Here is a 14,120-nt window from a genome sequence, read left to right as displayed (position 1 = left end):
CTTAAAAAATAAATATATAAAATTACATAAAAATACTTTTCTCAAGGTTAAAATAAAAAGAATCCCACTTAAAGTATCTCTTATCAGGCATAAAAAAGTATCAAAAGTGTTGTATAGAATTAAATACAAGTAGTTTAATTATAATAATTACAATTTATTGTTGCATTCATTTTAAATGAGGGAGCCTTAGGAAAAATCAATAGCCTCAGCCTAGAGGGCCAAATTTACATTGCAGAAAATGTAAACATAAACAAAAATAAGCAATTATTAACTATGGACTCGTCAAAGTGCTACAACCAGCAAACAAGCACAATCTAATAAAAGGAAATCTATGTAAAAAGAAAAATTAACAACAATGTCTTATGGCTCATGCAGGGCCATTCAAAACAATTCTCCCAGCAAATGTCTTTTAACAGTGGCATAATTAGTATCTCAACAAGCCGAAACATAAACAATAGTTTCACAAAATGATAAACGTGACTTGCCAATGCAAAAGGCATAAAACACTAGGGTAACATAGCAGTGTGCAAGCCACACTGGTTTATCCAAAATGGTGATGAGCCCTAGACTTGGCAAGGCAGAAGGCATGAAGACCAAAGAAAAAATGTTAGACATGCACATGGTAAAAATTAAGTAGGCATAGGAAGACATGTATGCCTACCATGAAGCCCCTTCCACTCCTCTTAACCAATGCACACTTGCTGAATTTGCAGGAAAAAAATGCACAAGTATATACCCAAAATGTTCCACAGGCCTCTACTGCATTATCAGCAAAGAAGTACAAATGTAAAAATCAGTTAAGATAAAAAGATAACAGCAGAGTAATTTGCTACTGAAAAAAACAATTTAAATAAGCTTTAAACAGCCCGAAGTAGTAATTACCCCAGCCAATGACTCTTAAAACTGCAAATTATTCAACCACTTCACTGACTCGTACAAATTGTGGGCAGGCACAACTGGAAGAAGATATCAGGGAAAAAAATGTCAGGCTCTAAGACATTCTCCAACCAAGGTATCAGTTACCTGAACTTGCCAAAGCTTGGTTCCACAACTACTTTTCTTAATTTCTTTTCAGTATGTTGAACTTCTACCATGAAATCAATAAATTGTGGTCAATGTATACATTTTTGTAGGGTAGTCAAAATCTTTTTCAACTTTTCAGGATCTTGTAAATATTTAAATTAACCGTGGGCAAAGCACTACGCTACGCTCGCGTAGTTTGCAAAGTTTGCGCTACTTCGTACTACGCGAACAGCATGTAGCACAGTGCAAACATGCATTGTGTAGCTTAGAATAGTGCAGCGGTCATTTTTTGCTTGCTCGCAGTCCTCAACGTAAAGTAGGCGACCGCGAGCAAGCAAAATGACATCCCGGTGAGACTTTTTCCTCGTTCGCGACCAGCAACATCAAGTTGCCGATTGCGAGCTTGGAAAATAAACCTCCCGGCAAGATTCTCATTGCTGGTAGGTCAGGTTTCTCATTGCCAATGGTCCCGTATGCTCGCGACAGCTCGAGATGAGAAACTACCAGTCCGCATTGACAAAGCTGCCGCTCGAGTAAAAATCTACTCGAGCAGCAGAAAACTACAGCTCACACTGTGCAAGATGCCGTTTTCAATGATTGCGCGATGCCGGATGCTTGTCCGCACTGTGCAATCATTGACAACAGCATCTTGCACAGTGCGAACGGGGTACTACGCAGTTCGCGTAGTGCTACGTGTAGCTCGCGTATTGCGAATTGCACTTTGCGTAGCTATGCGTAGCACTACTTTGCGAACTACGCCCAACCCTAATTTAAATGCAGATGGGTCTGATCTGTTATCACTATGAAATACAAATATTTTTTGGGGCCGAAGGTGCATCTATCGTGCCTTCCTGTTAATCCCTGCACCATGTGGCAGGCACCTTGAGGTGAACACATTTTCCCATTTCTCTATGGGAGCTTGTGCTATGGCCGGTTAAGACCCATAGAGAAATGGGAGTATGCAACCACAGATTGTAATTGCGGTGTCAGGATCGGAGGTCGGTCAATCTCAAGACCGCAATGGACAGTAAGTCAGTCCAATATCATAGTTAAGCCACTTGTGTGAAAATGTCACACAATGCATTTCTGAAAAACACGTGGAATCTGAATGATTTCCCTAGGGTCCAGAATCTGATATGGGACTCTCTTTCAAAGTAGTTCAGAAGTTAGTGGCTATGTGGTTCTACTGAGAGCTTGAAAGTCTTGTTTATCTGTGGAATGAATAATAATGAAATAGTAAGCCACAAAAGGAATGACAATATTGTGGCAAATACTCAGATGTATGTGTGCAGATATACCTTTCATATTCCCAGTTTTGGCATCTCAGGATCTGGATTAGGCTCATTTTAGAGAGTGCAATTTTTTGCATTGGTATAATTTCAAATGATGTAGATTCCTTTAATGGTGACCATAAAATTGAGGTTGTAGCAGGTTGTAATTGCAGAAGTTTCAATTGTGTAAGATGCTGCTTGCACCACATCTAGTTAAAAGCTTGAAGATGGGTGCTACTTGGGCATCTTTATCATGAGAGACCCGGCACATTCTACACACATAACCTTGAACCCCTGTTGTTGCAGATACAGATGTAAGACATTAGAAAACTCTGCCTCTTTCCTCATTAGGAATAACCGCTCTCATCAAGATGATGGCTCTCCTACAATTCTTGTACGCACTTCAAAACACACCCTAAACAGCAGTCATTTTTTGGGCCCTAGATAGCTATAGATAGGGAGGCCTGCATGCTTTTTTGTGATGGGGGTCCCCCTCCCATATCACTTCAGAAATTGATGAGGGGTTGTTATGATGGGGGTATAGCTTTCCCTGACATATGGAAATATTACTGGGAGTCCTAGCCAATCGATGTCAATCACTGGGTGCACCATCTGGGAGATGAGCCAGCCTACAGGATGGACAAGAGAAACATGCAACCGGGGGGCTACCAATGAGCCATTTATAGGGGGTGACCAATTCATCCCTTTTTGACCCTACAACTGTCACTATCTCCCTGTGACATGTGACGCTGGTGGATATGGGCTGGGGGGAGATCACACAAGATAAACCACTGTAGGACACAGTATGTCTTGGGACCCTGGCTCTCCAGAGGGGTTTTGACAAATGGGATCTTATAGGCCTGTCCCCAGTAGGATCTTTGGGGAAAAATGGTGAGGTGGTCCCCTACTCGGAACTGCAAAACTACTACAGTTGGTGCCCGCTGAGGCTTATAGAGACTTGAAGATCTGCCACGCCCTGAATAAAGTAATCCATAGGGGGAGGTACTTCCAACTTGAGGACAGATTACTTGATGACTACTTACCAAACTGGGGGATCTCCCTCAAATATCACAAATAGTTAAACAAATCCCCCCAAACTTTGATCTGACCGAGAGATGCCTGGGAGAAAGACCTGGGTGGTAGAGAGGAAGATGAGTGGCCCAAGTCCTTGGCTTCCCCTCATGAGGTGGCCATACGTTTGCATTTCCATATCATACAACTCAAGATCCTTCATATGAGTTATTATGCAGCAACAACACTACTGAAAATGGGTAAAGTAGGAGCAGCATGCCCCAAAATTGTGGAGAAATTGGTAAATTCTAACATATGATATGGGTCTGTCCGTGCTACAGACATATTGGGCAGCAGTGATGGCCTGCATTACAAATGTGTGTGGCAGTTGATAAGTACCCGAGGGAAGTGATGCCTCTAAAACATTTGGGGGCAAAACAGCTCTCATCCACATCAACAGTCTCTCGGACACACTGGGACGGATGGAGGCCAAACGAAACATAGCCAGACTCTGGGGAGTTGGCACTGCACCACAGTTAGGAGACTGGAAAGAGATATGGACTGGTGTATTTATGCAGACTAGGCAGTCTTTGAAAGTAGAGGGTGTCCGCACAAATGGACTAAGGTGTTGGGGAAATGGAATAATTATTGGGGACAACTGTGTACTCCTTCTTCATGATTACAAGGTTGCCGCCCGTGTCGGTGTCACATATTACCAGATGATCATTGTTACACAGTGTTTGTAATGCAAGTTACTCTTCCTAGGTCAAATTGTACAGACCCTCATCCCTACTTGACCTCTCATTTAATAACTTATGAAGGTCCTCTGTCACATGTGTCTTGAACAAATCTATATTTGGATGTGAAAACTGTGGCACAAATTTAGATCGTATTCTTAGTCCACTGTCTATATCCTCCTTTGGATAAAACCCCAATTCCTTGTTTAAATCCTCCATAGTGATATTATTTTCTTCATTGAATGACATAATTAAGTGTATACCTTCCACATCCCCCACTGTGGAACCAGAAGGTACCCCCATCAAAACATTAGACTTACTAACTTTTGAATTGCAATGACATTTTTTTTTTATTTCAAAACACGTACAAATTTGTACAAATCAACAATAACATCAATGATTTTACAAGCCTGTGTTGGGCAAAATCCTTGACCCTTTTGTAAAACTGTACTTTCGTCTGATGTAAGACAATGGTCCGAAAGATTAATGATTGACAAATCACTTGTATTTGGCATCACTGTGTTGAGAGTAACTGCATTGGTCTCGATATCCATACCATTATTTACTTCCTTATTGTCAAATCTTTTTCCAAACGTATATATCCTTCCCTCACAATAGTCTGTTTCGTCCCTCTGTATTTTCTTAGCCTTTTTATCTCTCTGATATATTTGATATTCTTCCATCACTTTTTCTAAGATTTGGTAGTTCTTTTTTACTACCTCAGTAAGTGTACTTGCCTCTATCTCTTTCTCTAGCTTATCAATTTCCTCAAGCAATGAAGCCGCTTTCTTTTCGGCATGTACAATAAGTATTTTCATCATAGGATAGATTTTCCTCCCATTCCTTCAAAAGATGTTTGTCCAGATCTTCAAATGTTGGGAAAATCAAAATTCTCAATCCCTGAGGAAACAAAACCTATTGAGGCGAAATCACCTAGTGCAAAACAACCTGGTTTTGCAAGGGGGTCCCATGAGTTTTTGGCCCCGGGCTCGGCGGCCATCTACGGAAGCCTACCAAACCCACACATTGCTCAAAACTAGATGCCAGGGGGAGTTGAGCGAGGTATTGCTTGCATGGGTCGCCCAACGTTTTCCTACCCATAATCCCCTGCAAACCTCAAATTTAGCTGAAAAAATCACTTTTTTTTCAAATGTTTCTGTGGAAAGTTCCAGAACCAGCGTGGATCCACAAATTTCCTCCCACCCAGGTTCCCCTCAGGTCTCCCGATAAAAATTGTACCTCACTCGCATGGGTGGGTCAAGTACCTGTGACAGGCAAGGGCCTAAAACCTATTGAGGCAACATCAAAAGTATCTATCACAAAACAACCTGGTTTTGCAAGGGGGGTCCCATGAGTTTTTGGACCCGGGCTCGGCGGCCTTCTAGGGAAACCTACCAAACCCACACATTTCTGAAAACTAAACAGTCGGGGAGTCCAGCGACATATGGCCTGCGTGGGTCCCCAACATTTTCCTACCCAGAATCCCTTGCAAGCCTTAAATGTAGCTAAAAAATCACTTTTTTCTCAAATTTCTGTGTGGGAAAAGTCTGGAATCTGCGTGGATCCACAAATATCCTCCTATCCAGCGTTCCTCCAGGTGTCCCGATAAAAATGGTACCTCACTCACATGGGTGAGTGAAGCACCTGCAACAGGCAAGGGACTAAAACCTAAACATTACATTCACATATGCAAATAATGCACTAGTCCACACACTATCCACCAGCCAAGCAAAGGTGGTAGGTGGGCCTAAAAGCATAAGGCAGATCTGCCCCCACAGGGAGCAGAAACAACCAAACAATTAACCGTCATAAAGGGGGAGCGACCCTTGCCAAGAAGTCACTCCCCAACACCAACATTTAAAAAAGCCCTGGTGTCTAGTGGCATCCGCCCCCCTAGGGGACAAATGGGCCTGAAAACATTAGGCCGATTTGCCCCCAAAGGGGACAGAAATGACCACATTAAATACCCCATAAAGGGGGAGCGACCCTTGCCCAAGTGGCCGCTCCCCAACTACTCAAACAATCCCTGGTGTCTAATGGCTTCTGCTCCCCTTGGGGGCAGATGGGCCTAGAATAACATGGCTGATCTGCCCCTAAGGGGCAGAAACGGCCAAAATAAATGATCCCCCAAGGGGAGCGACCCTTGCCCAAGGGGTCGCTCACCAAAAACACATATAATCCCTGGTGTCTAATGGCTCCTGCCCCTCCTGGGGGCAGATGAGCCTAGAATAACAAGGCAGATCTGCCCCCAAGGGGGGCAGAAACTACCACAACAAATGATTCCCAAAGGGGAGCAGCCCTGGCCTAAGGGGTCGCTCCCCAAAAACATATTTTTAAAAAATAATCCCTGGTGGCCTAGTGGGTTTACAGACTTATTTACAAATAAATATTAATTTGATCTGGATACAAAAAACTGTATCCCCCAAGGGGGGAGACTTTGCACAAGGGCCGCTCCCCGACACAAAGGCACTTTAAAAAAAAAAACCCTTGTGACCTGGTGGTCACATAGTGCCTTCTTATTTTTTTCTTTTGCAGATCTGCTCTCCCCCTGGCAGACCCAGCCACAAAATCCGAAACCCTTGCCCAAGGGGCTGCTCCCCAACACAACAGGTTCTTTAAAAAAAATACATTCCTGCTGCACGATTGCGCCCCATGCGTGATTATGCAGCAGGAGTGCTAGAAAAAGACATTGGAGGAAAGGAAAAGACTTGCCTTTCCTCCAATGCCTTTTTAAGTTCCCCTCACCCTCCCTGAGGACAAACTCACCACTTGCTCGCCAGACGCACTGGAAGCAAATGGCTACCAGCGCGTCCGGTATCATGTAATGATGTCAGCGTGCGCGGCCCGCTGACTTCATTACATGATGTGGTGTGTGGGAAGGGGGGAAGCGGAAGGGCTTCCCCCCTTTGATTGCGGCGTGGGCAGCCCACAGGCGGAGCGCCTGCGCTTCCCCCGTGGGTGGGTGCTAGAACGGCCGGGTGCTGTCCGACGCACATGCCCAGGGTGACGACGGACAGCTTCCAGCCGTCCGACGCATGGAAAGGGTTAAGTGTCATGCTGTGGATCTGCCCTCATTATGAGCCTACTGAAGGCCATTTGAAAAGAAATATAAGTCAGACAAGAGTTTTTCTATAGTAATTGTTTTCTTCCCCCTCACTCTTGGACCACAAAGCTTGTATAAGGGGTACCTTCCTTTATATGATATGCGGGGTAATTACCTCCCCCAATTCTCCAGGTTCTTTCATCCTACAATCCTTGCTGTTTGTTTTTTTTCCTTTCAACATTTTACATATTTTCCAGGTGTGGCTGGCACAGGCAACAGGGTGGGGTGGGAAGGGCAAGGAGGTGGGGATTCGAGAGATGACGCGATAGGGAAAGTAAAATTAAACCACTTACCTTGTGCTTGCTAAATCACTGAGTCTGCGATGAGTCGAGTGCAAGTTAAGTGGTTTTATTTTATTTTTTATTTTAGTTTCCCTATCCCGGCATCTGTCGACTCCCCACGGCCCCCACCCCACTGTTACCTGTGCCGGCCACGCCTGATATTTTCTACCTCAGTATCTACTTTCTGGCCACTGAATTTCGAAATATCCTAAAGGCACCCTGCCGAGTTCTTCGAGTACCAGCAATTTTCAGGCCATAATAAAAATGGCAAGACTGCGCTGGTGATCAATGTATTTGAGGGAGAGATTCAAGTTTTGTCTAGTAGCAGTTTGGACTCATCATAGGCACAGAGGGGTAATGCACCTTCTGCAATTAATAACGGGAAACAAGGAGGTCTCGAATTTGTATTCTATGTAGATAGCCAAGTGGGTTACTGGTTTTGCAACAGAGATCTATTCTCAGTTGCATTTCATAACTTACCATATTTCTAGTACACCACAGTGAGCTAGCATGAAAGCGATGCATGCAAACTGCAAAGCATAGGTTTTGAACCTTATTGCTTTTTTAACAATCTTTAATTAATTCTAAGGATTCTTAAAAGGAATCCTTTGGGTACTAATACATTATGACCAAGCACTCTTAATATACAATGCCTACCAGTATATATAATATGTCACTCCCACACCTTGTAGCCCTCATCGTCTTAAGTAACATTTCCGATAGAATGAATTACACAATTGTATGAATTATCGTCTTTGTATAGTATATGTGTGCGATGTAAATAGGGTGACCGGAATTTTAAAGCCAAAAACCGGGACATGTCACAAAAATAGAAGGACTACAATTTTACTTCAACCCAGGGTACAGAGTGAGTGCTCTTTAGCAGAGAATTACAGAAAAGGCAGTAAGAACATACCTAAAATTCAGTTTTTAAAGCCAGTAGCATGCCTATTAAGTAAATTGCTTTCTTACAACAGCTGCTAACTATCCCTGCTTTACAAAACATAAAAAGATACCGCCCACCGTTTTCAGCCCGAGCCTCTCTAAAAACCGGGACATGGTTTTAATCTCCTGACATCTACCGGGACAGCTGGCGAAAACCCGGGACTGTCCGGGCCAATCCGGGTCGCCTTGTCACCCTAGATGTTAAGCAATCTAACCCCTTACACTGGGGTGGGTAGCGCTATAAAGATAAATTAAATAAATGTGAGAGTGGGGCTACTAAGAGACGAGGGGCATCATTGCAGGGTGGTGGAACGGGAATCCCTGGAGAAGGACGTGATGCGATGGGGCACCAACAAAGATTGCCGCAAGGGGCAACATTAGTGCTGAAGCTGCCCCTAGTCTACCTTCATCTTTATACTTATTTTGTTTTTACTTCGAATGCATTTTCTCTTGCTTACTTCTGTTAGTTTGGAGAAAAAAAAACGGGTTCACTTTTTCCTATGGAAGTAGGCTACGCCTTGCTCCTAAAATGTTTATAATTCAAAACAGCGATGTGTATTCCTTTTTTCAGTTTTTTTAATCTGAATTGGAAATGGTCAAAAGGCAGAAAATGAAGAATGCATTTGTTAAAGTCAGTTTAACATTTATTTTTTATTTTTCATTGTTCCGAGTAAAGCAGCGCTGAACTATTTCTTGTATAATTCGTGCTAAAGCCGCAAACTTATTTTTCACCTTTCAAAGAACACAGCAGGAAAAAAGACTCAAAAGAGAAGGAAAAAGGTACGCAGCGAACTATGTCTAATGGAAACGAGAATGGGAGCATGATTTGAAGTTAATGAGCCACCTGAAGGAATGCGCTGTACCTACCTGCCTGATACAAATCTGCGTCCCTCCATTCTTTGAAGAAAGTGTGCTCAACAAAATGACGGGGACGTCAGTACTGACAGTGACACGATAACTGCAGTATGCTTGCCTGGAATTATGTATTTATATTTACTGCAAGTCGCTCAAAGTGGCCCCCTGCCAATGCGCCTGGCGCCCTAATTAGTCTTTGTGCGGCATATTTCTCCCTTTGAAGTATCTACAAATTGACTATCAAGCGCCATTGTCAGGTGGCACACAATAGCAGAGCCGGGCTACCTGGCACAGTCTGTCAGGAGCCTTCCCTTCGAGGAGGTCACAGAACAATGATGGAATGTCACTTTGAGCCCGCGCGCGCTAAATGTGCTTGTCTGCCTTGTACCAGTGTCTCGGCACAGCTCCCTCGGAGGAGCTGTCTGCGCGTGATGGAGCGTCGCTGCCGGATGGATCTCCAGAGCTGCACAGAGGAGCGCGCGCGCCTGGCACAAACTTGCCTGCATTTGGGTCTGTGAGGAATTTACAGAACAATGAAGAAGTGACAGCTCAAGTTGGCAAGCACTAATCGCGCGTCTCTGCCCGGAATGAGCATTTCACCTTGTAAGGATACTGGCGAGCAATGAATAAATGTCACTCCAGCTAAAGCATTCTGGACGCTATCAAGCAGAGCAGTGAAACAGTCTGAGGGCAAGTGGAATTTGTGAATATGAATTCCTCCAAATAACAACATACGGCCAAAGCAGGCAAAGCCCAATCGAGCCAACACATTGACAATGAAGTACATGATACCGTACGGATAAAAGATTGCTAAAGCAGCAGAATGCCACAGCAAAAATTGCTCAATGACTCACCTATGCCCACAACATTCATGGGGCAGATTTACAAGAACTGGCACATCTCTGCACATTAGCAGAGTGCGCCAGTTCATTTGGGACACTTAAAAAAACCCTTGGGCCACCATAGATGCGTCGCATTTACAATGCGCCGCACCGTGGCGCAAGGATAGACAGATGCATGATGCATCTTTTGGCGTAAGGGGAGCGCATTGCTGGAGTCATGTCGCAAGCATGACGCAACTCCAGCATGGTCAAGAATGCCTATGCCTATCATGCTGCGTCACTCCTGACCCTTGTTTCAAGCAGGCGCAAGGTTTTGAAACAGTGGCATTGTAAAAGTGACTGCGTGAAATCTTGTAAATTTCACTGCATCACTTTTACGAGGCTTTATTGCTTTGGAACACCCACCCTGCATACATTATACCTGATGCAGGTATAATGTAGCGCAGGACTTTACAACATTACTCACATCCCTAGATACGTCATGTAGGAAATATGTTGCAATGTGGCGCATTGTCTACGGCGCCGCTGCATCAAAGTTGTCGTAAGGGGCTTGTAAATCTGCCCCATAATATTTTACCAAACACTCCCACATACTTCATACAATATAGGCAAAGACATCATCAAAACACAATGGGCTCATTGGGGGTGGCTTCCTTAAGGGAGTCCGGCCCCAGGCTATTTCGTGTGAGTGGTCAGCCTCAGCCCGGAGGGTTCTCTTCTTGGTCAATTGATAGGTGGTGCTCCTAGGGCAGCTGTGTACTGGGGACTTGCCCCTAGTCCCTAAGCTTGGCCCTGTCGTGCTGCAGCAGCAATGAGACCACATGCACACAGTGTTGTGGTGTGAGCCAAAGACCCAGTGCAGTCTTTGCCCACCTATTCTATAGCCACTGGCCATGACTGGCCAGAGGATGTATAGGGTGCCGTTCCAGGGCATACCAGCACCGCAGGGCGGTGCTTGGGGAACGTTACATCCCTCCCCAACTCAGCCTTGGACGCTATCATGTTTGGCATGCAAAATCTCAGAGTCTTTGGCTCTTGGGTGGATTAGACCTGAGTCCGTACCGCTGATGACAGGAGCAGTTCCTACAGTTCTCAGTCTGCTGGCTGCCCTGGTGGGTGTTGGCAACATTGTCCCTTGAGGAGCTTGGCTCAGAAGTAGTGTTGCTGGCAGGTGGCTCTTGGGGTCTGCCTGCTGGTAGGAACCGTCCCAATCAGTCTCTTGAACCTCAATTTCAGGAGTTGGCTGGGCTGTACAATTCACTCTTCAGAAAACTGACACATTCCTGGTGACAATCTCTTAGGCATTTCGGGTGGTGACCATGGTACCATCGGAGCGAATGACTGTCCATGCGCCTGGTTTAAATGGTGTTTGAAACTTCCATCCGGGTCTCCTGTACCTTATAAAGACCTGTTCCGTGAGTGACAGCACCCAAATTCATGAATGGTGCTTCCTGCTTGCACGCACATTGTTTGAATGCGCCATGCTTGGGCTTCAGCCGGGTCGTATGGAGGCAATGTCCACTCTGGGGAAACTGGAATGGTGTCATGCCTATGTCTGTTGAGCATCAGGGACCACGGTGACCACTATGTGGTGCAGTGGGGTGTTCCTCTGTAATCTCTTAAGAACTTCTTCATCATCATTTCTGGATTGGCACCTTCTCTGACAGTACTTCTCATGTTTTGTTTTTCAGGATGCACAAAAAACGCCCAACTTTGCCATTGGCTTGCAGCCATCGAGGGGTAATCCAGTGGTGTCTGATCCCCAAGTTGTCGAGAAGCTCTTTCAACTCTGGCCCCTGGAATGGTGAGCCATTGTCTGTCTTTATTTCTTGTGGTAATCCAAACTTCGCAAAAGCCCTTTCCGGCACTGGGGCTACATTGGGGAAAACCGCTGAGTCTATCACTTCAACGAATGGGTACTTAGAGTAGTTGTTGACCATTACTTCTGTAATGCGTCCATCTAGGATTTTTCCAAAGTCTAGGCTCTCTTGAGAAACAGGGCAGTGCTTGGTTCCTCTGTGAAAATGGGTGTCGGCAGTTCTGGAATACTTGTAATCTGACATGAAGAACATCGCCCGAGCCCTCATTTATGGCAGCTACCAGCTCAGGGAACCCTACATTTTGCCTCATCCAGGATTTAATATGAATTGTCCCTGAGTGGCCTCCATTGACCAGTGCCACTACCTTTTTTTCTGACTATGCAAAACCTTCAGGTGTGGTGCTCAGTTTCTCATGCACTCTCCACAGTTTTATCAAGCGCTCCTTCTCAGGGCCAGGCCAGTTGTTGGCATCTCTCAGTAAGTTCTGCCATGAGCCTCGTTCAGAACGTAGATTACTTGTGCCAGCACTCAGTCAGACTTGGTGGCTTCACTGATCTCTTGGAGGCTTAGCGGGGGGGGGCGCACACCTTGTGTCACAATGCTGATGTATTCTTCTGTGGCATTCAAGCTGTTGTGATTGTCGTTGGTAGGAGTGGGTTGATGACCGGGACAGAAAATCAGCTGGGTTCATAGCCCTTGGTCGGTAGCTTACTTACATGTGGTAGTATCACAGCTGGATGTCCCAGCGTTAGATCCACTGGGGCTGGGGGTATGCTGTGGAATCGGTTAACACGGGCCGAGGATCCGTGACCACTCAGAATGGCCGGCTGCTAAGGTATAGATGAAAATAGCCACACGCTCACATGATAGCTAATGCTTCTCTCTCATTTTGGGAGTATTGGTTCTCAGTAGGCCTTAGAGATTTGCTTGCAAAAGCTAGAGGTTCCTACTTTCCTGGTCCCACCTCTTGAGCAAGTACAACTCTCAGGCCTACCGGGCAGGCATCAACCATGAGTTCAGTCTATCTCTTAGGGTTGAGGAAGGCCATTGTTGTTTTGCTGAGTAAGGCTTCTTTCACTTTTCAGAATGACTCTTCCTCTTTCTGGATCCACTGCCAGGGGGCATATGCTTTCATCATGGCATGTAGGGTCTCAGTAATGGTTGCAAGGTTTGGGATGAACTGGCCACAATAGGCAGCCATGCCCATGACGTTTCATACCTCTGAGACTGCTGTCGGTGCTGCGGCTTGTGAGATGGCATGTGACTTGTTGGGGTCAACCTGTACTCCTTGTTGGTGGCAGACATATCTGAAGAACTCAACAGAGTTCTGAATGAAAGAACATGTTTGTCTGTGGAGGTTAACTCCGTGTTCTGACGGCCCCATTAGTGCTGCTAGTAGGTGTCTATGGTGTTCTTCAGTGTTTTCCGAGTGGATGAGGATATTGTCACTCACGTTCATGAATCCCTGTAGGCCTGACCGTGTCTCTCTGATGGCATTTTGAAAGACTTCCTCAGCTGAGGATATCCCAAAGTTCAATCGCTCATATCTATGCAATCCTAGATACTTTGAGAAGTAGGTTATATAGCAGCTTTCTTCTACAAGTAGTAGCTGGTGGTATCCTGCGTTAAGGTTCAGCTTAGAAAACCACCTCGACCAGTTCAAGTCAGCAATGATGTCGTCCATCATCAGCATAATGTGCCATTCCTGTTTGACTGCATGGTTGGGAAGTTGCATGTCCATACAGAGTTGTATCTTGCGGGGCTGCTTTGGCTTCTCAGTGATAACCATCGAGGACACCCAAGATGTCGGGCCGGATAGCTGTTCGATCACTCCAAGGCTTTTGAGTTTGTTCAATTACTGCTCTACCAGCATTCTCAGGTGGAAAGGCACACCAATGTGGTGGAGGGCTACAGGCTTCACAGATTTGTTGATGTGTAGCTTGATCAGTGAGTAAGGGTTGGCTTCCATAAGTGAATATTCAGGTATTTATTGATGCCAGTGGTGGTCTTAGTTGAAGGCGCTGACACTGCTGGATACAAATTACTTTCGCTGATGCCCCTGTGTCAATGCAAAAACAATTGATGGACAGAATGCAGAACAATGTCATACATTCACCCCAGTACAGAGATCTGGGCCTAAATCCATCGTTTTTTTGCACTCCACACCACCCTAGTTCAGACATGCCATATGCAAATCATCCTTGACCCTGTGCCTCATGGGAACAGTCCAGC

Source organism: Lissotriton vulgaris, chromosome 4_1 (assembly GCF_964263255.1).
Source record: "Lissotriton vulgaris chromosome 4_1, aLisVul1.2, whole genome shotgun sequence".
NCBI classification, from domain to species: domain Eukaryota; kingdom Metazoa; phylum Chordata; class Amphibia; order Caudata; family Salamandridae; genus Lissotriton; species Lissotriton vulgaris.
The sequence above is the reverse complement of the archived record's forward strand: the minus strand, read 5'-3'. Positions refer to the sequence as shown.